The sequence below is a fragment of the Narcine bancroftii genome, chromosome 1, assembly GCF_036971445.1.
Source record: "Narcine bancroftii isolate sNarBan1 chromosome 1, sNarBan1.hap1, whole genome shotgun sequence".
Classification (NCBI taxonomy): Eukaryota; Metazoa; Chordata; class Chondrichthyes; order Torpediniformes; family Narcinidae; genus Narcine; species Narcine bancroftii.
The window spans coordinates 269,295,651-269,322,767 of NC_091469.1; the positions used below are offsets into that span (position 1 = coordinate 269,295,651).

General features: G+C 39.8%; 1 long non-coding RNA gene across 7 annotated transcripts in view; it reads left to right on the forward strand.

Moving 5' to 3' along the window:
- Positions 1 to 26,738, forward strand: part of LOC138751425 (uncharacterized) — a 40,424-nt gene extending 13,686 nt beyond the window's left edge. Inside the window, exons 2-6 of one of the 7 annotated variants that reach the window (XR_011349914.1) lie at positions 3,623 to 3,731; positions 6,530 to 6,588; positions 6,715 to 6,794; positions 7,846 to 8,034; positions 25,776 to 26,738. This is a non-coding gene — a long non-coding RNA (uncharacterized lncRNA). The remainder of the gene's footprint in view (positions 1 to 3,622; positions 3,732 to 6,529; positions 6,589 to 6,714; positions 6,795 to 7,845; positions 8,035 to 25,775) is intronic. The other 6 variants (XR_011349918.1, XR_011349921.1, XR_011349916.1 and 3 more) reach the window with 6 other exon arrangements.
- The last annotated feature ends 379 nt before the right edge of the window (positions 26,739 to 27,117 follow it).

Genomic DNA, 27,117 nt, shown 5'->3' on the forward strand with positions numbered 1-27,117 from the left:
ATCTGGACAGTCCTAATTAACTAAATGATGCAATTGATCACTTTATCATTTTACTCTACATCTACCAGAACAGCTCTGTATTTGGTTAAAACTATAATTTTACACTTGAACATAGAACAATACAGCACAGTACAGACCCTTTGGCTCTCAATGTTGTGCTGACCCATATATTCCTTCCTAAAAAGATACTAAAACCTCACTATCCCATAACCCTTCATTTTTTTTTCATCCATGTGTCTAAGAGTCTCTTAAATGCTCCCAATATTTCAGTCTCCACCACCATCCTGGCAAGGCATTCCAGGAACCCATGACTCTGTCTATTTATTTTTAAACACTTACCCTTGATGTCTACCCTAAACTTCCCTTCCTTCACTTTTTGATGCGTCCTCTGGTATTTGCTGATCCTGCCCTGGGAAACAGGTGCTGGCTCTTCACCCTATCTATGCCTCTCATAATCTTATAGGCCTCTATCAAGTCTCCTCTCATCCATCTACACTCTAAACAGAAAAGTCCAAGCACTGTTTACTTGGCTTCATAAAACTGATTTCCCAATCCAAGTAACATCCTGGTCCATCTCCTCTGCACCCTCTCCATAGCTTCCACATCCTTCCTATAATGATGTGACTAGAACTGAACACAATACTCTGTGTGGTCTTACCAGAGATTTGTAGAGTTGCATTGTGACATCTCTACTCCTGCATTCAATCTCTTTATTCATGAATCCCAGCAACCTATAGGCCATCAACCTGTGTGGTGGCTTTGAAGGATGTATGGATTTTAACCTCAAGGCCCCTCTGTTCATCCGCACTCTTTTGTAACTGACTCAGGCTTCTGGCCTGTCTTTCCAAAATGTATCACCTCACACTTATCACAATGAAAATCCATCTGCCACTTTTCTGCCAAATTCTCCTTTTACTTGCTTTATGTGTTTGCTTACAATAAATATGCCAATGAGGTGAATGCTTCTTTATCCTTTTGCCTGGAGTTGGCAACATGAATACTTAATAACTTGGTTGACAAGGTCAGGTTGGGCCAAAGGGCCTGTTTCCATCCTGTAAAACTTTATAACTCCATTCATTTTCAAATAATGTTTTCTTCAGACACCTAAACCTTTAAACAACTTTGTCCACAAATCTTTTCAGCAGGAATTACATGATGCCCCTACTCAATGTCCCTTGAAGCAGTTCAGTCTCCAGCTCTGAGCAACTAGCTCACTTAAAACGTGAAGGTCATCTGGGCTTCAACATTGGCTCACAATGACAGAGGAACAAGAGACAACTATAACTCTCAATATTTAAAAAAAAAATGATAAGTAAACAATGTTCAAGCCATTGGCCGTTAAATACTAAAATTGGTGCTGGGTTACTAATGTGAAATGAAAATGCTTCCTACCAACTGATGTGCTGGATGCAGCTTGGGATCATGGACTTGGGTTTCTAAAGATCTACTGAACAGTGTGTTATCTCCATTCACTGAGTAATCACTGTACACAGTGAAGGAGTTAATTTGAAGCTGTCATCTTGTGACATCGGGATAACAACTGAACTGAGAAGGAAAGACCCTTTGTTTACAATAGCAGAAAACTTGATGAGAGATCAACTTTCAGTGCTCAGGACAGATGATCAAGCATGTTATCTGTGTTCCTTAACTGTTCCTTTTATATTAATGTCATCCCCATTTTTTTTTGATAATGGATTGAAAGACTAAAATCACAGGCAGTTCAGAGGTAGTCTGTCAGTGTGAGTATTAATAGCCAGAAGCAGCATGATAAAATTGGCCAGGTAACCTACAGAAGTATGAAGCAAGGATGAGATATCATTTTGGCTCCTGTTTCAGTGTGCTCCTACGAAGTGGAGGTTTGGCAGCACTTCCACCATACAGAGATTTTCTGAGCTGGGCTGATTGGATAACACTAGATTCCTGTTTAGTATCACATTGCTTGTGGATTACAGAATTGGCCACAGAAAGTCATGCTGCTTAAATGACAGATTCATCCAATCTGTGTTAGTTAGCAGCAGGACTATGCCATGTTTTATACAGCAGAGCTAATATTTTCCATCTGGTAATTGCATGCAAAATGTTAGAGGGCACAGGAGTGCATCTTGGAGCAATGGGCATCTGAAAGTGCTGTTGTAGATTTAAAAGGGGCCTTGATATAAGGTTGCATGCAGTTAAACCTGCTGAGGGGGTCTACAATTGTTATTCTGCTAAAGCAGTTCGGTTGATCAATTGGGCTGTCCCTCTGTCATTTGAAAGCTCATCATTTTGCAAACCACAGAGCCTTACTTTACTACAGAAAAGTTGATAATGGATTTCATTCCATCGATTTGGAAACAAAAATACCATATTTGTGGGCATACGCAAATTCAATTCAACAACCACAAAAATTAAACAGTGTAAAATTGAGGCCTTACTGATAGCTACATACAATAAATTTATTTGTTATGAGTGTGGAATGTACTTAGGAGACCAGACACACACATGCCAATGTATGTCATTTCTTGGATTTTTATTTACTCATCAATGACCAAACCCGCTTCACAATTCACACCAGGATTGCTTCCACAATATTAAAAGGAGGCTGCCTAGATGGACCCCAGCCCTCGTAGTTCAGTCTTAGGTACCTGTCCCCATTCAGACATATATTGCCCCTACCTAGCAACCTCCATGTGACATCCAGCAACTTCAAATTCAACTCCCTTCCAACTGTGGATCCACTGATCCCTGAAACCTTGACCTAATTCTCTTCTGACTCAATACCAAAACTCCAAGTAATTGCCAGGTGATTCGCACCCACATTCTAACCCCAATGTCTCAGCCTCTTTAATCCGCTTGTTGATCTAAATCCCTACTCTACTGATCTCAGTCCCAGTCAGGATCCATGACCAACTGTGGCACACAAATCTAATCCCCTAAACCCTAGATCTCCTTCTCCTGTGATCCAGTGGAGGAAGCCCCAGCTCCTAAATGCAGCCAAGTTTCTTTGCATGCTCAAAAGTCTTCCTTGTGCTCACCTTTCAGTGATGCATGGACCATGTGCCTTATAGAATATTTGTAGTGGCACATCCTTAAATCTACTGTTTATTTATGGACTATTTAACATGTCCTTACAGAGTACTTTCAAAATCTGGACATCACTGTTTTTTGTGAGTAAATTGACTGTGATCGCAATAGCAGTTTTACAAAATAGAGTTCAAGTAGAATTTGTTGTTCAGACTAATGCTCCATAGGATGAAATGCAAAATAATCCCAAAAAATGTTTGGGCTTTATTAGGTTGGAAATAAATCTGGGAAGGACCCACTAATTGAAGATTAAAGGCAGATGGGTGAAGGTGCCTACCAAGGCCAGATTTGAAGGAGCTGAATTCAACAACCCACTCTAAGCCAGTCCTCCGGTCTAGAAGCTAATTATATTTAGTTGATACAAAAAAAATTGTTCCATATCACAGACATTAGGAAAGTTCAGGTTTGAGTCAAGTATTCCCAAATTTTGGCTCTTTCCTGCCTCTTTTAAGTCATTTGCATAAATTGACACAACAGTATGAACAAGCATATGTACTTTATGGCAATGCACTAAAATGTATGTTATTGCTTCAGCAATTTAAGAATATGATTTCTTTAGATATTTCAGTAAAAGAAATGAAGCCAAAAGGCATTTTCATACATAACATCTACAACACTTACTGCTTCTGGAGAACTGAGCATTTCCTGCTCACTGCAGCTTTCGGAAGGTCAGTGATGATTTTCATCCTCAGAGAAAGAAAATCCTTTAATGGTGAAGATGAAACTGAACTTAGGGAGGTAATGCTCTCATGGCCTTTTGGAGTTTGTGTCCAACTCCCGAGTTCCTCATCAATTAAAAAGGGTGTTCTCTCTCAAAGTTCAAGTAAAAATATATATAAATTCTTCTCAAGACCCATTGCAGTTGTCCCAGAAACTTAACACAAATGCTTTATTCTTGGAGAATCCACATTCTCAAATATCTTTCATAGCCAACACATTCCTTGATGACTGGATCTTGAGGAATACATTCCTTCCCAGGTTTTTGACTGCTGCAACAACTCCAGCTGAACATCACAACAATATTACAACTCCGGTGGGGATTGCCAGGAGCCCACCCCAAGATACCACAACCCTCACCAATCCAAGAATGTGCCACATTGATAGGTCTTCTACTACAGGTTCAGCACTCATCTGAAGAAGCATGTCAGGAGGAGGAGGGGGAGGGCAAGTCTAAGAGTCAATATCAAAAAGTTATCAACACTTCATGATGCAGCGTCAGATGAAACCCTTTCGGGATATACAGTTGCAACAATTTCATTCCTGGATGATTGAAGATCCCTTCTGAAGTCCTACTACAAATCACAGTAACTACAGTGGAACTAGTTGGCTAGAGTTATTATCAACACAGAAGGGAGTTCAGGAAAATATTACATCTCTATTGCTCCTTCATTTGATTCTTCTAGACCATGAGCCAAAATAAAATATTTCAAATGCTTAAGTGTTCCAGAATGACACATAAATATGCATTAGAATCAACAGAGCAGTTATCTTCATTATATCACCAATACCATCTCCCAAAAATATAGAGCCCTAAGAACACTGCAAAGCAGCAGATCCACCTTGACAATAACTTGTTCCCCTCAGTGAGGTGTTTCTTTTAAATTAATTATCAGAAGGCAATAGTATCATTGGTATTATTAAGGACAGGTGTTCTGAGTCAATCAGCAAGGATGGAAAATTACATGTTCTCTACAATTCCAATTAGGTGTGATAATTGATTGGCTCTGGAGGCATTTTCCTTTACAAATCTCTGCACAGCAGCAAATTAACACTGTGAATGCTCATAAATAACGTGGATCTTGCGACTCCTTTGGTTATTGCTTGAGGTGATTCCACAAAGGTAGGGATTTGGTAATAGTTGATTCAAGTTGATGTTAATTATTTCAATGAATACATTTTAAAACAAACCACATGAGACATTGGGTGATTAAATAATTTTGATAAGAAGATATCCCATGTGACAGAAAGAAGAAAACCAGGAGGAAATAGAGTAAGGGACTCCTTAAAGTTGCAAAGGGAGAACAGGTGATACTGGTGCAACTAGTGTTGCAACTGCTTCACGGTTCCACGGTTTGATTCCGATCTTGGGCATTATCCATGCAGCGTCTGCACATCCTTACTGTGACTGCACAGATTTCTCTGAGGTACTGGAGTCTACTTCCTACATCCCAAAGACATGTCAATTGGCCACTGTAAATTGGTCCTATTCTGTGAGTGTCAGAATCTGAGGGTGGGTGGGTGGAATTGGAAAGAATAAGTTAACTTCGGGAAAATTAGGAGTAAAATGGGATTGCTCTGTGAACTTGTATTAATTCAATGACTGAAAATGGCCTCCTTGGTGTCATATGGAATATGTCTTACTTTGGCTTCCCTTCTAAGCACCAGTCAAACCCATTAATTTCTCTGTCAAGCAACCCTTCTCATTAAGCTTGCTTACCTCTGTACACAAAGCTGGTGATACACAAATATTGCTGTGACTCATGCTTCACAACATTTTCACATTCATGCTTGTGGTGGTGTAGTCACCTGACTTTCGATGTAAGGTACCATGATGGAAAATGTGGCCAAAGAACGTGAACAGGATATGTCTCTCTGGTTGGAGAAATTGGAGTAGAGTCTTTGCTCATTAAGCCACAAGATGATGGGCTGCAGTGGCTGTTCAAGTTGAATTTCTATTTCTATTCAGCCAGCAGAGTGTCTTGGTCATGCTTCATTCATAGCAGCTGTTTGAATAAAATTGTGTAAACAGCAATGGCATCACCCAGGATGAAGAGTTGGTTGATGCCACTCACCATTGGGTTGACTCATTTAAAGTGTATCCTTATCCCTCCTTAGTAAAAATTGCCATGGTCAGAGGCATTATCTATAAACTTGGGGGTGGGGATTAATTGTTGATAGTATTATTGTTGGTCTTCAGGTGGCTCTACTGAGGGAGTGTAACCTGCAGATGCAGCAATGTTAAATATTTCCAAATAATGTGACTGTAAATAAAGTAAAATTCTTTAAGGTTTATATATTCATCCAAATGAAGTTTGTTCAGTGTAAGTACTGTATGATATTTCTGTCTGTTTATTCTTAATATAGGTATATTAGTTAAGCATTGTAATCTCAAGCAACCGGAAAATGCACTTAACCAGTATCTACCAATCCCTATAGGTGCCGATAGGGGTTTTACTGGAATGACAAATTTCAAGAATAAATATCAGATTTATATGAAGAAACAGTAAGCACTTGGAAACTCTCTGTTCATGGAGAACAGCAATCTACTCCTTGGTTACATTTAGTAGGGTTCTAATGAGGCCAATGTGAGAAGCAAAAAGACTTTGAATGGCTGCTGCCCTCATGGAAGAATAATTCTGAGCAATCGTAGATTAGATCATGACATATTAGTTTGTGTCACTCTGCAATGAATTTTCTTGGCTCGGCATACCTCACTGAAAGAGTGTAATGTTCTCCTGTTTTGTAGCACTTCTTTCTTGGAGTGGATTTTATCCTAATGACACCCAGGCCATGATCTGTCAAGTGGTAGGTGTACTCCCTTGTCCCCTCTGCAACCGTTAAATCTACGTATGCTGCATCTTGCCTGAAGGGGAGAGGGCCCCTTTAAGGACCAGAACCCTGATGTACTTACTATGCGTTTCTTGTCAACAGCTGCACGAAATTCAAGCAGGAAGTATCAGGACCCACATCACTTTCCTTATATGGAAGTGTTGCCAGAAAAAAAGCTTGTGGTAATGCATGAGGATTGCAATCTAAAACTGTAATCAAAAGTGCTGAGGTGAATCTGCATGATGCACAATATTGAAATAACCCAAAAATGGTGCCAATGAATTTCCAAGCATCTCTCCTTCTGTCCATGGACCATCCACAATTGCTAGAAATGTGCCCTCTTTAGAACTCTGTTAAACAGAACCTATTTATGTTGTGGTAACTTTCCTTTCATATGAAATATGTAGCTGAGTGGAAACAAATTCTCAGATTAAGCCATCCTTAATTTTCCAACAAACTACAATCCTCACTCAACCCCTCTGGAAAATTAAAATATCACTCTTGTACATTAAGGGTGCTCTTCTAGGTAAGGTTAAGATAAATTGAAGGATAGTACTGACAGAGCTTCAGACAGAACATAGTCAATGCTAAACCTAATCCCATAGTGACGAAAGCTGACAAATTGGTTTCAAACAGGAGAAGCTTGGTCATAGTTCCCTAGTGCTGACATCTTTCATGGAAAATTAAAACTTGTAGCAAATATCACCTATAAACTTTAACTCTGGGATGCAAAGTGAAAACGTACATGATCTGAAGCTGGCAATTTCAATTCATTTCAAGAGTACATTCGTAAAAACAAGTTAGCTATTTTTTAAATCACACATTTCTTGGTTAATTCACAAATGATCCAATGCTTCGATTAATAGGATAGCCTATCCTTAGTTAATTGTTAAAGAAATACAGTAATACCCTTGGTATGTGGCATCTCTGGGGATTGGTAGATGTCAGTTAAGAGTATTTTCCGGTTTCTTGAGACTTATTCTTACAATGCCTACACTTGCATTAAGAATAAATAGTTCAAAAAATAAAAGACAAAGATACTGTACTTACACTGAACAAACTTCATTTGAATGAATATATAAACCTTAAAGTATTTTACTTTATTTTCAGACACATTCTTTGAAAACATTTAACCGTTGCCGAATCTGTAGGTTCCTGCCCCTCCAGAGAGCCCCCAAAAGATGAACAATAACATAATAGATTATTAACCCCCCACCCCACCCATGTTTACAGATAAAGCCTCTGTACTGGATGACTTGCTAAGCAGGGATAAGAAGACACTTTAAGAGAGCAGCATCAACCAGCTCTTCATCCTGGGTGAAGCCATTGCTGTTTCACACAACTTGCTTTAAACAGCTGCTACAAGCAAAGCACAACCAAGGCCCTCAACTGGCTGGATAATTGCTCCCATCTTCACCAAAGGTTTGTGTTATTTCAGACAACATTTACTTTTACATTTTTAAACTTTTGCATTTCAATCTATTATTTTATTCTTATTTATTTAAATGTTTTTACATTTATTTTCCTCTATTTTTTGCTGGTTGCTTGAATTCCAGCTACCAAGGGTTTACAATGCAAAAAATAATCCCACGTGGAGTAATGGTAGCAAAGATGTGAAATAAGGGAGTTTAATAGAGGCTAATAAAATTTTCATGGACACTAATGGAATGTTTCCACTTAAAAAGAGCTATCAATCTAAAATGGTCAGCAGAAATCTGAAGAAACTGTTTCATTCATAAGTGATAAGAATGTGAATATTGATGCTGCCTGAAACAGTTGGAGGGCAAAGTATTGATACTCTTAAAGGGAAGCTAGATAGGGGATTATGTGGAGGCTGGTGAGGAACTTGTGAGGGGGGGGGGGGTGGAGTGTGAGGGGTGTTCAGTGAGTAGTTACAGGATTATAATTCCATGCAGAAGAAGCAATGTGAAGGAGGAAGGAATATACATGTGCTGTAAATTGCATGGGGTTGATCATACTTGTTTTGGCCTGCTCCCTAGGCTTAACCCCATGCTGTACCCAGGACCACACTGACCTTTTGTGTTCATGTAGATGCAAATGAGCTCCATGCTTTATTACTACATAATTTAAAAAAAATTCTAGCCACCCCTTCTGATGCCCACAGATCATCCATAATGAGGCAATAGTTCGGCCCAGTGGAATATGCATTTTCTGAGATGCACAGCAATTCAATGCTGTCGTCCTTTTGGCATGTGTAGCGCTCCTGATCAATCACATTAGACTGAGAGTTGTGATTAATAGTCTTTAATCACCATAAGGCATCAGCACATCTCACTTGTTGCTGGCCCAGTTCCAAGATAGATACTGAGGGAGGAATTTGGGTTTAACAGCCTTAATGGGATTTTGAGGGAAGGAACCACAGGTGGAGGGGGTAGTACATTCATACAGACAGTACCAATAGCTATACAGTGGTTCACAACTCATTTGTGGGCACCCCTTCTGATGACTACAGATCATCTATAATGAGGCAATAGCTCTGCTCAATGGAATATGCTTTTCCAGAGAAACACAGCAATTCAGTGCTGACAACCTTTTAGCATTAATATATATTAATTAAAATGCATTTAATAGTAACAGAAAATTAATTAAAAGTAAGTTGCAATAAAGTAAAATCCAAAGCACTTTTCTGCACCTAACTTTTCAAACAACACTGGGGGCTCATTCATATCTGTCATAATTGGTATAAAGAGGAGGGGAGAGATACTGAAATACTTCTAATCCCTCAGTGTGGCATTGCTGAGCTCATGATGAGATTCACTACTAAGTCAAGCAAAAGAGAGGAGATCAGATGGTCCAGCATCTGTCCACTTACAAGCTCCTGCCAGATAGATTACAAAGGGGTAAAAGATTTAAGTCAACAGTTCACTACAGAACCATGAGCCAGCAAGTGGCAAGATCTGGTAATCTGACCCTCTTCACAGCATACTCTACATATGTTCAAACCATGCAATGAAAGGCTGCTTCTAGTTGCATCATTTTAAATTTTTATATTTAAATTTAAACCTACAGCACAGTAACTGGCCCTTTCAGCCACACCCTTAGTATGTTTTTTGAATGTTGGGAGGTAACTGGAGGAAACCCATTTAGACACGTATAAACTCATTACTTACATTGTGAGGTTTGAACCTGGTCACTGGTGCTATCACAGCATTGTGCTAACCGTTACACGAACTGTGTCAACCTTAGTGAAGAAAATATTTATAAAATGTGCTTTTTCAGACTAACAATTATAACCTTCACCTTAATAAATCCTTTGATGTTCACCATTATTAACAAATTCGTAGAATCTTCAAAATATTATCAGAGAAAGAGGCCATTCAGTTCGTACTAGTGAAAAAAAATCCATGCTTCCATCTGTCAGTTTCCTAATTTTTGATTTTCCTGAAGGTATGGCCAAAAATATGTTTGCTGCTTCTGACCATATTCACATCCAGGATAACACGATGCGCATGTGTGGAGTGTTATTGAGCGTGATTGTATTCTTTCTACTTGTTTCTTTGTAAAAGGCTGTGGGATCAGGCTTTTGATTGAATCAATGAGTAGAAACCTACAATTGGTCCAGACAGAAAACATTGATCAAGACTTGATTTAAAAGTTCATCAAAGATACCAGCCCACTTCCCTTCAGGTTTACATAAACAATGCAAATGGAAGTGGTAGAACTCGTCGAAAGAACCGAAGACTTGTTGATCCAAACCAAGGCTTTTATTAGCAAAAGACAGGAGCTCTTCACAGGTGACCAACCAGTCCGGAATGATCCGACCTGGCTAGGGACACAACCCTTTAAGGCCCAGGCAGTAGGTGTGGCTAAGCTCTCAGCCAATCGCTGTAAGCACAGTCATTACATACTCTAGATACTGTAACTATATACATTGGTGATAGGTCTGTACTATCACAGTGATACAATAAAGATGTAACAACTCTTGTCTTCTGAAACCAGGTCCATTTCAATTGTAAACTCCTTCACAAGTCTTGTTCAAATAAAGTATTAATGTGAGTAAACATTGTAAGTTGTTATGTAACATTAACCTGTTTATTTCACTGTGATGCAGAAATATTTTAACACAGAATGTATTAACCCCTCTCTAGTTATTATTCAACTTAATAAAATGTCCCAAGTGATACATGGACTATTAACAGCAAATTCCAATATCGACACATGTTGAAGATTTCTTTCATGTTCTTTTCTCAGAAAAGTGATTTTACTAATCAGATATCCATAAATTTAAAGTTATGGTTAGAGTATTCCAAATGTAAAGGATTCTTCAGAGATTTGCTTTCTCTTTAATAGAGTTTAGCCATTCTATTTCAAACAAATCTAAAAGGATACCCTGTTAAACTGTAAACTCTATATTTTTAAATTGGAGAATAATAGATTTTTGGTGGTGTTTTCAACCCAGGCTTAAATTTCAAGCTTTAAACATTATAAGTGAAGTTGTGGTTAATGTAACTGGAGCTAAGTGAGAAGGTAATAATAATAATATTCCTTTAGCCAACCTGGCAACAAGAACTGTTCTATTGCTGTGGTCAAATTCTAAAGCTCTTCTTCTTTATTAGTGAAACATTAGCTGTATCCAAGAATATATACATATCTTCTTCAAAACGGTTGGCGAAGCGGTTAGCGCAATGCCTTTACAGCGCCAGTGATCAGGACTTGGGTTTGAATCCCGTGGTGTCTGTAAGGAGTTTGTACGCTCTCCCCGTGTTTGTGTGGGTTTTCCCTGGGGTCTCGAGTTTCCTCCCACCAGTCGAAATATTCTTGGGGGTATAGGTTAATTGAGAGCAAATTGGGCAGAACAGACTGGGCTGAACCTCTTACAGTGCTGTATGTCTATATTTAAAATTTGTAAGAGATGAGAATGAATATTTCCAGACTTGTGTAAGTATTGATCGAAAGAGCCAAGTGTATCTATGAGTACAAATACAGTAAAAAATCTTTATTATCCAGAATTCAAGCAAATGGTAAACCTGAAGCAAAAGATTCTCTTTTGTTTTTGTTGGAGAAAATAAATAAATAAATAGAATTAAAAATAATAAATAATAATAATTGAAATAAAAGTTTAAAATTGTAAAAGTAAATGCTCTTCGAATCAACACACAACCCCTTGGTGAAGATAGGAGCAAATATTCAGCCAGCGGAGTGCCACAGCTGTGCCACATCCACAACAGTTGTTTGAATAAAGTTTGAATAAAATTGAGTTTGAATAAAATGGCAGCACCCAGGGTGAAGAGCCAGCTGATGCCACCTCCCTATCCTTGCCTAGTAAGATTCTTTATCTTTATTAGTATATTATTAAGTACATTAGTAAGGCTTTACCTGTAAACTTGGGGGATGGGGGTATGGTGATTGGGAGTTGGTGACCACTACAGAGCATCAGAGATGGAATGTTCCACCTTAGGTTAGATGCACAAAATGAATATTTTCCACAAGGTTGTGAATTGATGATAAAATATAAGTAATAGGTCTCAAATTTCTTCATCACAATAAAAGCAACATTACATAGTACCAGGAGTGGAGTATCAGAGGGGATCAGCAGGAGACATGGAAAATGTGAAGCCACCGAATGCTGTGAATTGCACTGGGAATGTCAACCATGAGTCGTGATTGTTCAAACAATGATTCATGCTGTATCTGCAAGCCTTTGGACTCGATAGCAAACTGGATGCACGGAAGATTGCACTACTACTTACTGTGGCGGAACCTCCAGCACTAGAGGTTTTCAACATGTTGGTTTTTGCTGAGGCCGATGACCAGAGAAAGTTTGACAAGGTTATTGAGATGTTTCATGAACCCTGCTTATCAAATTGAAATGCTTGAGAGGTATGTGTCTTGCTTGTACATGCCGAGGAGAGTTTTGATACTTTTTCAACAGACTTGAAATTAAAAGCAAGATTCAATGATCTGTTATCAAATTGTGTTTGGGATTATTGATAAGAAGGTGAGAGAAAGGTTGTTGTGTTGTGAGAGAGCTGGAACTGTTAAGATATGCCACACCAGTGAAATAGCTCTGCAACACAAAAAAGTTCAGTGATAGAGCAAAGGCCAGTGAAAATGAAGGGATGGTCATAGCCACAGTGTCTGGACACACACACACACACACACACACACACACACACACACACACACACATAAATAAAAAAATGAGATATAGGAAACAAAAAGGTGGCGAGACATTCAATTGTAAATCATTTGGCAGTCAACATGCAGCAAAACAATGAGCAGTCTATGGAAAAGTCTGCAATAAGTGTAAAGGGCAAAACTATGCACACTATAGAACAAACCGCTCTCAGTGATGCACACTTTGTTGGCAAGGAAGTGTAAAAAGACTATAAACCAACAGATACGGAGCAGCCAAGCATGAATAGAGTCGAGCAGGATAAGTGGACTGTGCCATTGCGTACAAATGGAACAAATATTCCTTTCAAGCTGGACACGGGTACAAAGATCAATTTGATCTGTGAGCACAACATGAGGGCAATGAAGATAAAGCCATTAATCCACGCAAATCCTATACAGCTCAAATCCTACAATGGACAGAGCATTGACACAAAAGGTACATGCAAACTCAAGATGAAAGTTAAAGATAAAGAGCACCATCTCGGGTTTACAGTCGTCCCAGATGGACATGAATTGCTGTTTGGTGACAAAGCATGTGAAAAATTAAGCCTAGTCAAGAGGGTGCACCACATTAATAGCTACAATGCATGGAACAATGTAGAGGAAATACTAGATCAATTTCCAGGCATCTTGAAGGAGTTTGGAGTCCTGCCATTCACCTATAAGGTACAGTTAAAAGAGGATGCGCAGCCAGTAGTGCATTCCCTGAGGCAGGTTCCAGCGTAACTAAAATAAAAAGCTCAGGTAGGAACTTGACCGAATGATGGCACTAGGGGGTCATAAAGAAAGTGAAGGACCCCACAAGATGGGTGAATTTAATGGTGTATGTCAAAAAGAACAGTGACCTATGCATATGCAAGGACTCAAAAGACTTGAATGACAATATAAAGAGAGAACATTATCAGATTCCAACCAGGGATGAGATGGCCAGTGCAAAGTTCTTCACTAAATTGGATGCATCCCTGGTCTTCTGGCAAATAGAATTGCATGAAGATAGCAGAAAATACTGTACATTTAATAACCCCTTTAGCCGATACTCCTTTCCTCGGATGCCTTTTGGAATTTCCTCAACTCCGAAAGTGTTCCACAGGACATTGGAGCACATCATAGAAGGCATAAATGGGGTACACATGTACGTGAATGACATAATCCTAGAATCCACACAGGAGCAACACAACGAGAGGTCAGCAAAGTGTTACAATGCATCCAGAATTATGGATTAAAGCTAAACAGAGCAAAATGTCAGTTTGGTGTGAAGGAAATCACCTTTCAGGGAGATAACCTGTCAGAGGCAGGTGTGGAACCAGACAAGAGAAAGGTGAAAGCAATTCTAGAGATGCCTAGGCACACAGAAAAAAAGGGCATATTGAGAGTACTGGAAATGAAAAATTTCATTGGTAAATTCATACCAAACCTGTCTTCCAAAACAATGTATCTGAGGGAGTTGTTACAGGACAAGTGTGAATTCAAGTGGATGACCAACCACAAGGAAATATAAGGATGACTGAAGACCATTCTAACTGCAGAACCGGTACTTTTGATGTTTTTTGACCCATCCAAAAGGATGAAAATATCTACAGACACTTCAAAAGATGGACTAGGTGCTATACTACTTTAGGCTGTGGGATAAGTTTGGAGGTCAGTTGCATATGCATCAAGGATGATGACCACATCTGAATGCCGATATGTTCAGTTGGAGAAAGAATGCTTAGCTCTGGTCTGTAGACTCGAGAAATTCCACAGCTATGTGTATGCACTGCTCCCAATATGTCTGCTGCCTGCATGATCAGATACATGAAGTCGATCTTTACAAGACATTCAATTCCTCAAACTGTCTACAGTGTCAATGGACCATGCTACAGTTGTAGAGTATTTCAGAACTTTGCAGAAGAATATGATTTTCCACGTGACATCAAGTCCTCTGCATTCCCAGTCAAAAGGTAAGATCGCATAGTTAAACAGCTGCTCAAGAAAGCACAAGACAGTGGCTCTGTTGCGTTACCGAGCTTCACCACTTGAGCATGGCATATCACCTGCTGAGCTCCCGATGGGATGCACCACACTTCCCTACTCTGTAGACTCAAACAAGAACCGAGATGTCAAATGAAAACAAAAGCGTCTCCAAAGAAGACAAAAGCAAACTATGACAAGTCAGCAAGAAGCTTAGGGCCACTGGCACAACATGACACAGTGACATTGATGACACAGAGGGGTGCAGGAGATGCGGACAGCACTGGATAACACCATCAAAGGAGGTGACACCAAAATGACTGTCTATAAAAAATTTTGTGCATTGTTTCAGCAGAAATTTATTATTTTTTATAAAACTATCCCTGTAGTTAGTTATAACAACAAAACATTTTTCCTAACCTGTTAAACCTTTCCTTGGAACTGATTTCCTGAAGTCCGAGCAACATCCTAGTGAATTTTCTCTTTCAATCTTATTGATATCTTCCCTGTCGTTCGGTGATCACAACTGCACACAAGACTCCAATTTTGGCTTCACCGTAAACTCCACACTTTGAAACTCAGTACTTTGATATATGAAGGCCAATATGACAAAAAATCTCTTTAGAACTCTATCCATCTGTGACTGCACTTTCCCAGTTCCCTCTGTTCTACCACACTCCTCAGTGCCCGACCGTTCACCGTCTTTTCATGGTTTGTCCTTCAAAACGCAACACCTCACAGTTGTTCATGTTAAATTCCATCTGCTGTTTATTCCAGCTGGTCCAGATCCCTCTGCAAGCTTTGAAAACCTTCCTTGCTGTCCACAATGCTTCTGATCTAAGTATTGTCTGCAAACTTGCTGATCCAATCACCACATTGTTGTCCAGATTGTGGATCTAGATGACAAGCTACGCTGGTCCCAGCACCGATCCCTGCAGCACACCACTAGTCACAGGCCTCCAATCTGAGAAGTAATTGTCCACGGCCACTCACTGGCTTCTCCCACAGAGCCAATGTTTTTGAATATTTTAATATGAGATTTCACATCCAAAGTACAGAGTACCTATGGATACATGTTAAAATTCTCAAAGATACACTACACTTAAAATCACCAATGCCTGAAGAGGGCGCACAAAATCAGTGAACCAGTGCGGACTCGAAAGGCCAACATGGCCTGTTTCCGCTCCGTAAATGGTTATATGGTTATATGGTAAGGCCGTCTTGCATGTATCAATATATCTACAAGGCTAAAACTCTATGCTAATTTACTTTATATAATATTCTCCAGTCAGACTCCCTCCCCCCCCACCCCCACCCCACCACCCAGTTCAGTGCTGCTGTTGTCACCCCAAACATACACCTGTTTCTTCTATGTTCAATACACTTGTACACTCAGTCCATGGGTCGACGGGGGGAGGCGGAAATGACGAGTTACTACACCAGGTTACATCAACCCTAGTGATATCACTGCACAGTGAAACTCAGAGATTCCAACACCTAGGACAAGAAGGCCACTGTTCTCGAGGAAGTAAATCCAAGATCCAATGGTGTCAGAACAGAAGACAGTCAAATACTAAGGAGGCATCAAAAGAGTCTTCTGAAAATGCAAGTGACACTGCAAGAACAGACAAAGGCAGATGATCCAGCCTGCATAGCAACAGAGGAACCACCACCAGTGCTAGAGAGTAGTGGAGCAGTGGATCTGATACACGCACCTGTGTTAAGAAGATCCACATGCAATATCAAAGAACCTGACAGGCTGAATCTCTAAAAGAAAAAAAGAACTGCACACTTAAAAAGTTTGTGCTGTTGATGTTTGTGTTTATGTTGAACTTTAAATTGAAATGAATACTGTGTTACCATGTAATGTTGCTAGATTGAAGATCTTAAGGAAAGGGGATGGGGTGATTCCTCCTGATCACTAAAGGAAGTCAGAGACAGGATGTCCCACCTTGGGTAAGATGCACAAAATGGATATGTACCATGAAGTTGCGAGATGATAATAAAATATAAATAATACAAAAGAACCCAAGTTTCCTTATCATGGTTAGCTTAGTGGTTAGCACAACAGTGTTACTGCGCCAGTGAACAAGGCTTGAATTTAAATTTGTAAGTTATGGGAATTACCTGATTAAAGTGAGCTTTACATAATTAAGGACCACGATACTGATTTTATTTTCCAAATTACCTAGCTGATGTATTAGTTAAGCATTGTAAGAGTGAATTTCAAGCAACTGGAAAATTCATATATCTGACATCTGCCATTTCCTGTAGGTCCTGGATATGGGGAAGTTTAATGTAGTTGACTTTTCTGTTTTCTATTAATAGCAGTCCTCCAGAACTCGAATACCTCCGGACATATTTTGTTCAAAGCATGTTCACACTATACCACCCTCCTATCATAGTTTTACCACCTGAAATTAATTGTCATGGATTATTGAAAAGCAGTTCACAAAAAAATCGCTAAAAAATTAACAGATAATTATGATATTATTGTTCCTCCTCACAATACCTGCCACCTATCATAAATGTTAAAGGTAAAAAGGAAAAACAGGAGATTGCATTCACAATGATGGCCCAACCCTTCAGAGCTGAGTAATCCGCATGCTTTCTTCTACCTGGGACAAATGCAGTTGGCGCTCTACTTCATTGAATCAGGTGGCATGTTCCAGATGCCAACTAGGTCTTAAATGGCACAGTGCGACACCTAATCCCTAGTGCCTTGACTCCCCATCCTTCCCAACAAGTTATGATGATGGTAAAACTGAACAAAATATTTAAAAAGTCTTAGGATTTTTAAAATGCTTTAAATTAAATGGTTAAAATTATTAAATAAAACTTTAAACACAACATAAAAATAATTAAATGAAAAAAAAAATCTCATAATGCACAAGCCTTTGATCTCTTGAAATTGCAAGAGTTGCAGATCAGGAATGGAGAAGAAGGTGATTCACCTCTAGAAAACATTTTTGTAGTCACACTTTTTAAGTGTGCAGTTCTTTTTTTCTTTTATTTGTTTATTTGTCACCAAATATCTAATGCAATGAGAAGTGGTTGTCCCACGTCGGATCACAGGAGATACTTATTCTTAAGAACTTGAGTCGATCCAGTCTTTTGACTTCAGCACCATTAATGTAGTCAGGGGAGAGGACTCTGCCCCCTCTCTTGAAGTCAATGATCATCTCCTTCACTCAATTACCCTTGAGAGAGAGGTCGTTATCTTGGCATGATGCCTCTGGACTTTATATCCTCCTGCATTTTGACTTGTTGTTATTTGATAACTGGCCCACTACAGTCATGTTGTGGCAACTTTGGAGATGGAGTTGGAACTGTATTTAGCTGTACAGTCATGGGTATAAAGAGGGTATCGTAGTGGACTGAGTACACATCCTTGAGGAGCTCCAGTGTTGAGTGAATTTGTGGAGGAGATGTTGTTACCCATCTTCACTGATTGACGTCTGTTAGAAGTCAAGGATCCATTTGCAAGGCCTGGATCCTGAGTTTTTTGGGGACCATGGTATTGAGGACAGAGCTGTTGCCTACGAATAGTAGTCTGACATATGTGTCCTTGGCATTGAGGTATTCTAAGGCTGAATGGAGTCCAAGGGAGATGACATCCGCTTTGGATCTGTTTGGACGATAGGTAAATTGAAGTTGGGTCAAGTCTGACTGGCAGGTAGAGTTGATGTGAGCTACGACCAGCCTTTGAAAGCCCTTCATAATCATGATGTACAATGACAGATGTAGTGTCACCTGTTACCCGCTATTAAATCCACAACTTCCATTCAAACTACAGAGCAGCAGCAGTTCTGTTTCAACTTTGCACCTTTCTTTAATTACCTCACCGACTTGGCCGACTTCTCAAATAAAGACTCTGCAGAGAGATCCACTGTTATCTTCATATCTTATCATGATCTTAACAACTGCAGGTACATTCTTTCTGATGAACTCAACATCAGGGACCATGCCCTGCCAACCCAAACACTAAAATGTGACTCTCTCACAGGTGAGCCAGCCCTTGTGCATAAAATATCAGGAATTAAAGTGGGACCTCCTTATCCTCAGAATTTTAATTGCCATACATCTAGCTAACAATATTCAGTCCAGACTTTTAAAGATGATGCTTTGATATCAGATATGATAGCTGAATAACCATGGCTGGTCAGAGCAGACCAAGACACCTATTTCATTTGAAGTCACATCAACAAGAGTGGTTGAGGTTAAGACCATAAGACCATCATAAATAGGAACAGAAACAGGCTATTCTGCCCATCAAGTCTTTCCTACCATTTAATCATTTATAAGCTGATCTATTTTCCCACTCAGCATGACTCCTCGGCCTTCTCCCTGTAACCTTTGATGCCTTGGCTAATCAAGAACCTATCAATCTTTATCTTAAATACACCCACTGACCTGGCCTCCATAATTGCCTGTGGCATCAAATTCCACAGATTCACTACCCTCTGGCTGAAGAAATTTCAAAGCATTTCTGATCTAAGCGGACACTCCTTAATCCTGGAGTTGTGCCCTCTTGTCCTAGATTCTCCCATTGGAAACAAGGTGTCTACATCTACTCTCTCCATGCCTCTCAACATTCAAAATGTTTCAATGAAATCCCATCCCCCCCCCCCCCCCATTCTCCTGAATTTTAGGAAAATACAGGCCAAGTGCTCCTCATATGATAACCCTTTCATTCCCAGAATCATTCTAGTGAACCTCGTTTGAACCCTCTCCAACTTCAGCACATCTTTTCTTAAATGAGGTGTCCAAAACTGCTCACAATACTCCGTGAAGTTTCAAGATAGAGGAGAAGCAGAAGTATTTTCTTATTGATTATGCAGAGATAAACCCTAAAGAGTACATGAAGATTCGCACTAAATTATTAATAATGTATAAATAAGTGATTAATGATATCTTTATTTTCATACACATTAATTATTGTCTAATTTCAAATGAATGCATATGAGCTACTTGAGCTTCACAATCAAATATCTTTCTTCTCAATGAACATCTCTTATGTCACTCAACAGTCAAAAGTGGCCATTGCAGAATTTGCTTGCTGTGTTTATGTTTGATTTACGATCATGGAGGGAGCTCTTCGGATCTCAAGTCCCCCACCTTAATGACCACATACATGGGAAACCTAAAAGCTGGATGAGGCCTTTCTGCTGATTGAGTCTGCATTGGCTCTTTGTGAGATCAGTCCAGCTTATCCCATAAGCCCCTCTTTCCCCAAAACCCGGCCATGCTTTTTTTTTGATCCTTTCAGATATATCCAGATGTCTTCAATGGAACAGTTGAGTCTGCTTCCATGTCTACTTTTTTGGAGCTCTGTGCTGGCAACTGACAGAGCTCCTGTCTCACGTCTCCAGCCACCCCAGGTTCAATCCCACTCTTAAGTGCTGTCTATATTCAGACCGTGCCCACTCTCTGTGCATACAAGATAAAAATCACCCTCTTGCCAATTTTGTTTCCAATATTGAAACTGCACTTTGATTCTGACCTTTTCTTTGTTATGAACACTGGACTCAGGAGACCCTTCCAGAAAGTGTTCCTGTCTGTGCACAATACATGGAAATTTGAAATTGAGCCATTTTGACCTATTGACTCCAAGCTCACTCCATAATGTAATCTTTCATCATCCTTTACTTGATTTGACTCCGGGTTAAATTTCCGCCATACCTGCTCCTTCCAAGTGTCACGTGTGCAGTTGTGCTTATTTGTCTGTTCATTGCTTTATCCGATATTAACAACAAAATTAATCGCATTCTTTCTTTGTCAGCACATCACCTGATGAATGTTTTCTATTTTGCCTCACTTGTGATTTATTTCACTTTCTCTTTTATTATTTTCAATAATACTGCAACGGTTTAGAAATATAATGGAAAGGCAAAGGTAGAGTAATGTAGGATTTGGTAATATTTTGGTTAACTTCCAGTGCTGGCATTCCAGAGGTCTGGGCTTTTGACCCAGAGACATGACTTCAAATCCCACATCAGCTACTGGGACATTTACATTTTATGTGAACATAAAACATTACAATACAGTACTGGCCCTTCAGCCCACAATGTTGTGCTGACCTTTATAAACCCACTTAACAAATGTAATTGAAAAGAAATATGTAGCATTTAGCAATAACCATACCCTGTGAATGAGTATTACAAATCAGCAATATAGAAAAATTCCAAAAATTTGGACTACTTGGGAATTCGGTCAGACCAAGTTTCGGATTTTCCGAATTATTGGGCAGTACTTTAATAATTCAAATTTAAGGAGAAAAATAGTTCATTAACAAAACATTTTTTTCATATAAAATACAAAGTACAAAAATATTTCTTCTTACATTCCCGTGACTTCCATGTGGTTGCTTGTTGCCACTGTGAATCTGTGTTGTCTATGCACATACGCACATAAAAGCCGAGAGTTTTTGAGAAGTCTGGATTCTCAGAAAGTCCAGATTTCTGCCGAGAGTGAGTCTGGATTTCTGGCATCTGGATTTTTAGACTTTTACTGTATTATCATTGTCCTTCATCCGTGTCTCAAATTGTAAGGAATGGAGCTCTGTGCTGGCAACTGACAGAGCTCCTGTCTCACGTCTCCAGCCACCCCAGGTTCAATCCCACTCTTAAGTGCTGTCTATACGGTGTCTTTCCCTTTGACTCTTTGGGTTTCTCCGGGTACACTGGTTTCACAAAGATGTGCAGAATGGTAGGCCAATGGCCACTGCAAATTGCCCTGGTGAGCAGGTGAGCGGACAAGTTGGCATGGTTACTGTGAATGGGGTGAAAAGAAAATGCAGAGGATTGATGGAAAAGGGGTTCTCTATGTTTGGAGAGGACTTGGTGAGCCAACTTGCCTGTTTCCAAGTTGTGTTTCTTTTTGATTCTCTGAAATTGACTTTAGTGATGTAATGGAATATTAAGGTAATAATGGCTACACCAGGCATTCACCTGGTATCATTACCCTGGATTGGCAGGGATAAATAAATCAGCCAGGGTTTCCTTCATCAATGGCAGTGACAATATTAGCTTGTGCCCTGTGGGAATAGAGAGTGTTCAGCTCGGTTGCGCTTCCTGTGGCTGTCAAGGCTCATGTTTGGAGAATGGGTGAGACCGTTTTGGAATATTCATCTGCTCAATCAAATCCCTGAAAGTAGAGAATGGCTCAAAGAAGACCAGTGGGAAGAGAAAGCCCACGTTTCTTGGATTAGTTTAGGGCTGTCGAAGATTTTCAGTTTTTATGCTTGTAAGGATGCTTGAACTCAGATGCTCTTGGGACTTTTAATTGGACGGCAGGTCAGAGACTGATGTGAGCAGGCAGAGAACAGGTGGATGAACACAGTTCGGATGGGGATCACTCAACATGCATCTGCCGCCTCTGTCAATCAGCATTCATTTCTCTCCTAAACCTACAACAGAAACATGGCCATGACCTGGACAAGTCAGGGGGTCAAAAATCCCCAGCAGTATCTCTGAGCATCGTCAAGGTTATTAATGCAGCGAGATTAATCTTTTTATAATTCATCAACGAGCTTATAATTTAATCAGTGAATAATGCCCTATCAGAAGAAAAGAATAACCAGCTTATTCAGGCCATGCACTCCTTTAATCATTGTATATATAACAGGAATGAATTACTGTGGTTTCATTGAAGCCCCTCATTTCATTGGACATTCACTTTGATAAATTGTTCTTCCCATTCCCTGACTTATGCTTTATGTTGGGCTTGTTTGTTGAGTTAAGTAGCAGTAACCAGTTTGGAAATATTATAAATTATGCAACTTTTTTCACCTCTCTCCACTGATCCTGTTTAAATGCCATGGAATGGTATTCTTCATTTTTGTGCCAAAGTGCTTTCCATTATGTTGGAATCATTCACCCATTGTTTCAGAGAACTCAAAACTAAACCTGACACAAGAAATAAAATCAGCTGAAATGCTTTTATTTATATAATTAATTTACATGCTTCATTAATATTAACAAATAAGCATTGACTCAGATATTTTCCATTAGGTTTAAATTGATGGACAGAATATCACAAGATTTAAAAAGTTGAGGCTGTTTACATTAAATTTTTTTCAATATTTCCGACGGTGTGTGCATTGATAACATAGCAGTCTGTTATGTTACATGGTCATAGAAGATCCTTGCAGTTACCTTGATGAAGGGATCAAGGCATCATGTCCTGAGTCAACCAACTAGCTGGAGAGTTTGCAGACATTTTCAGCTTCTCATTGCTGCAGTCAGAGGTTCTGCTTCAAAAGGGCATCAATCATCTCAGTGCCCAAGCAGAGTAGTGTGAGCTGCCTCAATAACATTCATCCTGTAGCACTAACTTCTTCTGTGATGAAATGCTTTGAGAGGCTGGTCAAGGCCAGAATTAACAGGTACCTAAGCAAAGGTCTGGACCCTCTGCAATTCACCCATCATCACAATTGTTCCAGAGGAGACGCAATATCACTGGCTCTCCACTCAACTCTGGATCACCTCAACAGCAGCAACTCTTCATAGACTACAGCTCAGCCTTCAACACCATTATTCTGTCTGTGCAGGTCATAAAGCTACAAAAACCTTGGCCTCTGCACCCCACACTGCAACTGGATCTTTGACTTCCTCATCGAAAAAACACAGTCAGTACGAATTGGAAACATCGTCTCCTCCTGACTATCAACACAGATGCATCTCAAGGATACGTGCTTAGCCCTTTGTTCTACTTACTGTACACCCATGACTGTGTGGTCAGGCACAATTGCAATGCCATCAACAAATTTGCTGATGACATCACGGGTTGTCGGCAGAATCGCAAACAGCAATGAGAAAGCATACAGGAGGGAGATAGATCAGCTCGTTGAGTGGTGTAACACCAACAACCTTGCACTCAACGTTAGCAAAACCAAAGAGATGATTGTGGACTTCAGGAGGAAGTCAGGAGAATATGGCCCAGTCCTCATTGAGGGCTCAGTAGGTGAGAGGGTCAAGAACTTCAAATTTCAGGCTGTCAACATCTCTGAGGATCTGTCCTGGAAGCTCCATTTCATGCCATCATGAAGAAGGCCTGCCAGTGGCTGTAGTTTGTGAGGTATTTGAGGAGATTCGATATGTCACCGAAGGCTCTCGAAAACTTCTAAAGGTGTACTGTGGAGAGCATTCTGGCTAATTGCATCACTGCCTGGTATAGAGGTACCAACACTCAGAACAAGAAATAACTCCAGAGAATTAACACGTCCTGTGACATCACGGGCATCAGACTTCATGCCACTGAGGACATCTACAAGAGATGATGTCTTAAGAAAGCAGCGTCTATCCTCAAGGACCCCCACCTTCCAGGCCCTGCCCTCTTCACTCTGCTACCATTGGGGAAAAGGTGCAGGAGCCTGAAGACAAGCACTCAGTGGCACAAGGACAGTTTCTTCCCCGCTGCCATCAGATTCATGAATAATCAACAACTTTTCATGGACTATTTTTACTTATTTGTGTCAGGTGGTTACTATTAATGTTTCCACTAAGATGTTGCTGCAAAACAACAAATTTGTGACTTGTTTCATGGCAATAAATTCTGATTCTGAAGCCCGAAATGTTGGTTATGTATCTTTACCTTTGCTACATTAAGTACTCTGTTTGACCTGCTGGTGCCTCCTGCTTGTATTTTTACTGCTACGTTACATATTATTCTTCCCAGTAAGGTTGCAAACCTTATGCATCATTCAGGATGGAGTGTAAGATGTGAATAGAGATGTCCTAAATTGGAACTCAAACATTTTTCTATTATGCAAAAGGGTTGGAAAGAGGTCAGAATGGGTTACTTTTCCACACCCTTTTTCAATCATTTCCCCTTCCTTCCATCCACTACAGGTCCCAGTGGCTGGTTGGGTTGCACACATGGGGATGATTTTAATGGACATAAAAGTTTGGGAAGTGTGATTAAATAATTAAAAGATATAAAAATTGATATTAAATGTGTATTTCGCTCTATGAATTTGTGGATTTCGATTGAAGAATTGTTAAATAAAGGATCCTGAATTCCTGATGTGACTAAAGTAGATTCTTCCATGGCTGAATGATGAAGGTTGGCACATTACAGGAACACAAAAACTTCACTGAAATATGGTTCATCACAGGGAAGGTGCTTCCCAAATCCAAAAATACATTTTGTTAACATCTGTTAACGAAAAAAATCTTTTAATGCTAGTTTTGAAATCAATAACCTAATATGAACTCTGAGACTCATCAAGAGGTTTTTAAAGGAATAAAAAATGACTGTGCTGCTTGAGCCACTGGTGTGGACCCACGGAGTGTGGGGAGTGGTCTCAGCACTCAGCACTCCCCAGTGGGGTCCAACTGTGGAGTCCAACTGCCTTCCACTCTGTAAAGGCTTTAAAAAGCCTGTTAAAGGAGCCAACAATAGTTTATTATGAAATCCTGCGACCGTGGGGTCTGGCCCAAGATTGTGGTGCCTATAATTGGCAGTGGCCATGAGAAGCTGCAGATTCTGGGGAAACAGAAGACCGGTGCAGGGCACCAGAAAACAGGGAGATCAGCCCTGTTTGAGAAGGAGAAGCAGAGGAGATGGCCTACAGGACATTGGCCATGGTGGTGGACCAGTGAGGGGATCTAGTGCTGAAGAACACACAAGCAGCAAGCTGTTGGTGACTTGAGGCGATGTATCCATGCAGGATCCGGGCTGCTGGCGACTGTGGTAGAAGGACTCGTACCAAGCTGTGGAATGCTGGAGACTGGCTGAAGGGGGTACCAGGTATTGGAACCAGGATGCAAGCGGGTGCTGGAGGCTTACTGATTGTGTCAGAGGTGTGCATCTGGAGCTCGGGTTGTTGAAGGCTGCATGGACTGCAGAGGCTGCAGAAGTGCTGGAGGTGAAGCCATAGGCATCCAGTGACTATGAGGGTACTCTCTTTTGCTTCTCTTTCTCTAGCTGTAAGGGTTCCTGATAGTAAATATTTGTCTCCTGTATAGTAGACCAAAGAACATTTTGTGTTATATTACACTTTCTGTTTTATTACATGTTAATAAAATAATCACGAATCTTGAATTAACTTTTTCTCCTTTCTCCTTTCACAGATACTGCCTGATCTGCTGCTACCCATTGAAAAACATCTAAATTTCTCTTCAGTATTTGGTGGGCACTTCATGATGTGCTATTATTTTATGCTTTGTCCGTGGCAATGAAATAGGAGAGCAAAATAAGAAATGCACTGAGAGGGAAGAGAAACAAAAAAAAGTTGGAGAAATTCAACGTCAGACAACCCCGTGAAAGGGTAACTGAAAAAAAAGAGCAATAATGCCAATAAGAAAAATGACAAAGGAAACATCTATAAAGGTTGTTGTGTCTTAGGCAATCTTTTTTTCCAAAACAGGGCCTCGAAAATGAAGTACAATCATGAATCTTCTCTACTTATCGAAAGACAGAAAGGTTTGTGACTGGATAGTTGAGGTACAGAATGCTGATGAGGAGGTGACGATTTCACCTTTGGTTGTGTCAGAAAGCAGGCAGAAGTAAATCAGCTGCTTTTCATTATTTTTTTTTATTTTTCACACTATGAACCATATTGACCAAAATACACATAAACCTTTCCCTCTTGAATATACACAGTGTCATTTTCTCCCCTTTCCCCCCTCCCTTCCCTCCCTCCTTCCCATCCCTCTCCCCACCCACTCAACGTTCAACATATATGATACATTAAACACATTAAACAATGTCATCACACAATGAAAATAAACAAGAAAATTGTGTCATCTACTTTTACACTCTGGGTCAGTTCATTTCGTCTTCTTCTCATTCTGTCATTTCAGGTGGTGGAGGTCCACGGTAGACCCTCTCTGTTGTGTTCCATGTACGGTTCCCAAATTTGTTCGAATACTGTGATGTTATTTCTTAAATAATATGTTATTTTTTCCAATTGAATACATTTATTCATTTCTATGTACCATTGCTGTATTCTCAGGCTATCTACTGATTTCCAAGTTGACATAATACATTTTTTTGTGACAGCTAAAGCTATCATAATAAATCTTTTTTGTGCTCCATCCAAATTGAGGCCAAGTTCTTTACTTTTTATATTACTTAGAAGAAAGATCTCTGGATTTTTTGGTATGTTGCTTTGCTTTTTGTGAATTTATTTAATACTTAATTTAGATCTTCCCAAAACTTTTCCACTTTCTCATATGCCTAAATTGCATGTTCCCGTTTCCTTCTTACAGCGAAAACATCTATCTGATACTGTTGGGTCCCATTTATTTAACTTTTGGGACGTGGTGTATAGGCTGTGTAACCAATTATATTGTATCATGTGTAACCTCGTGTTTATTCTATTTCTCATAGTTCTGGAGCATAGCTTTTCCCATGCTTCATTCTTTATCTTTATGTTTAGATCTTGTTCCCACTTTTCTTTGCGTTTACAAC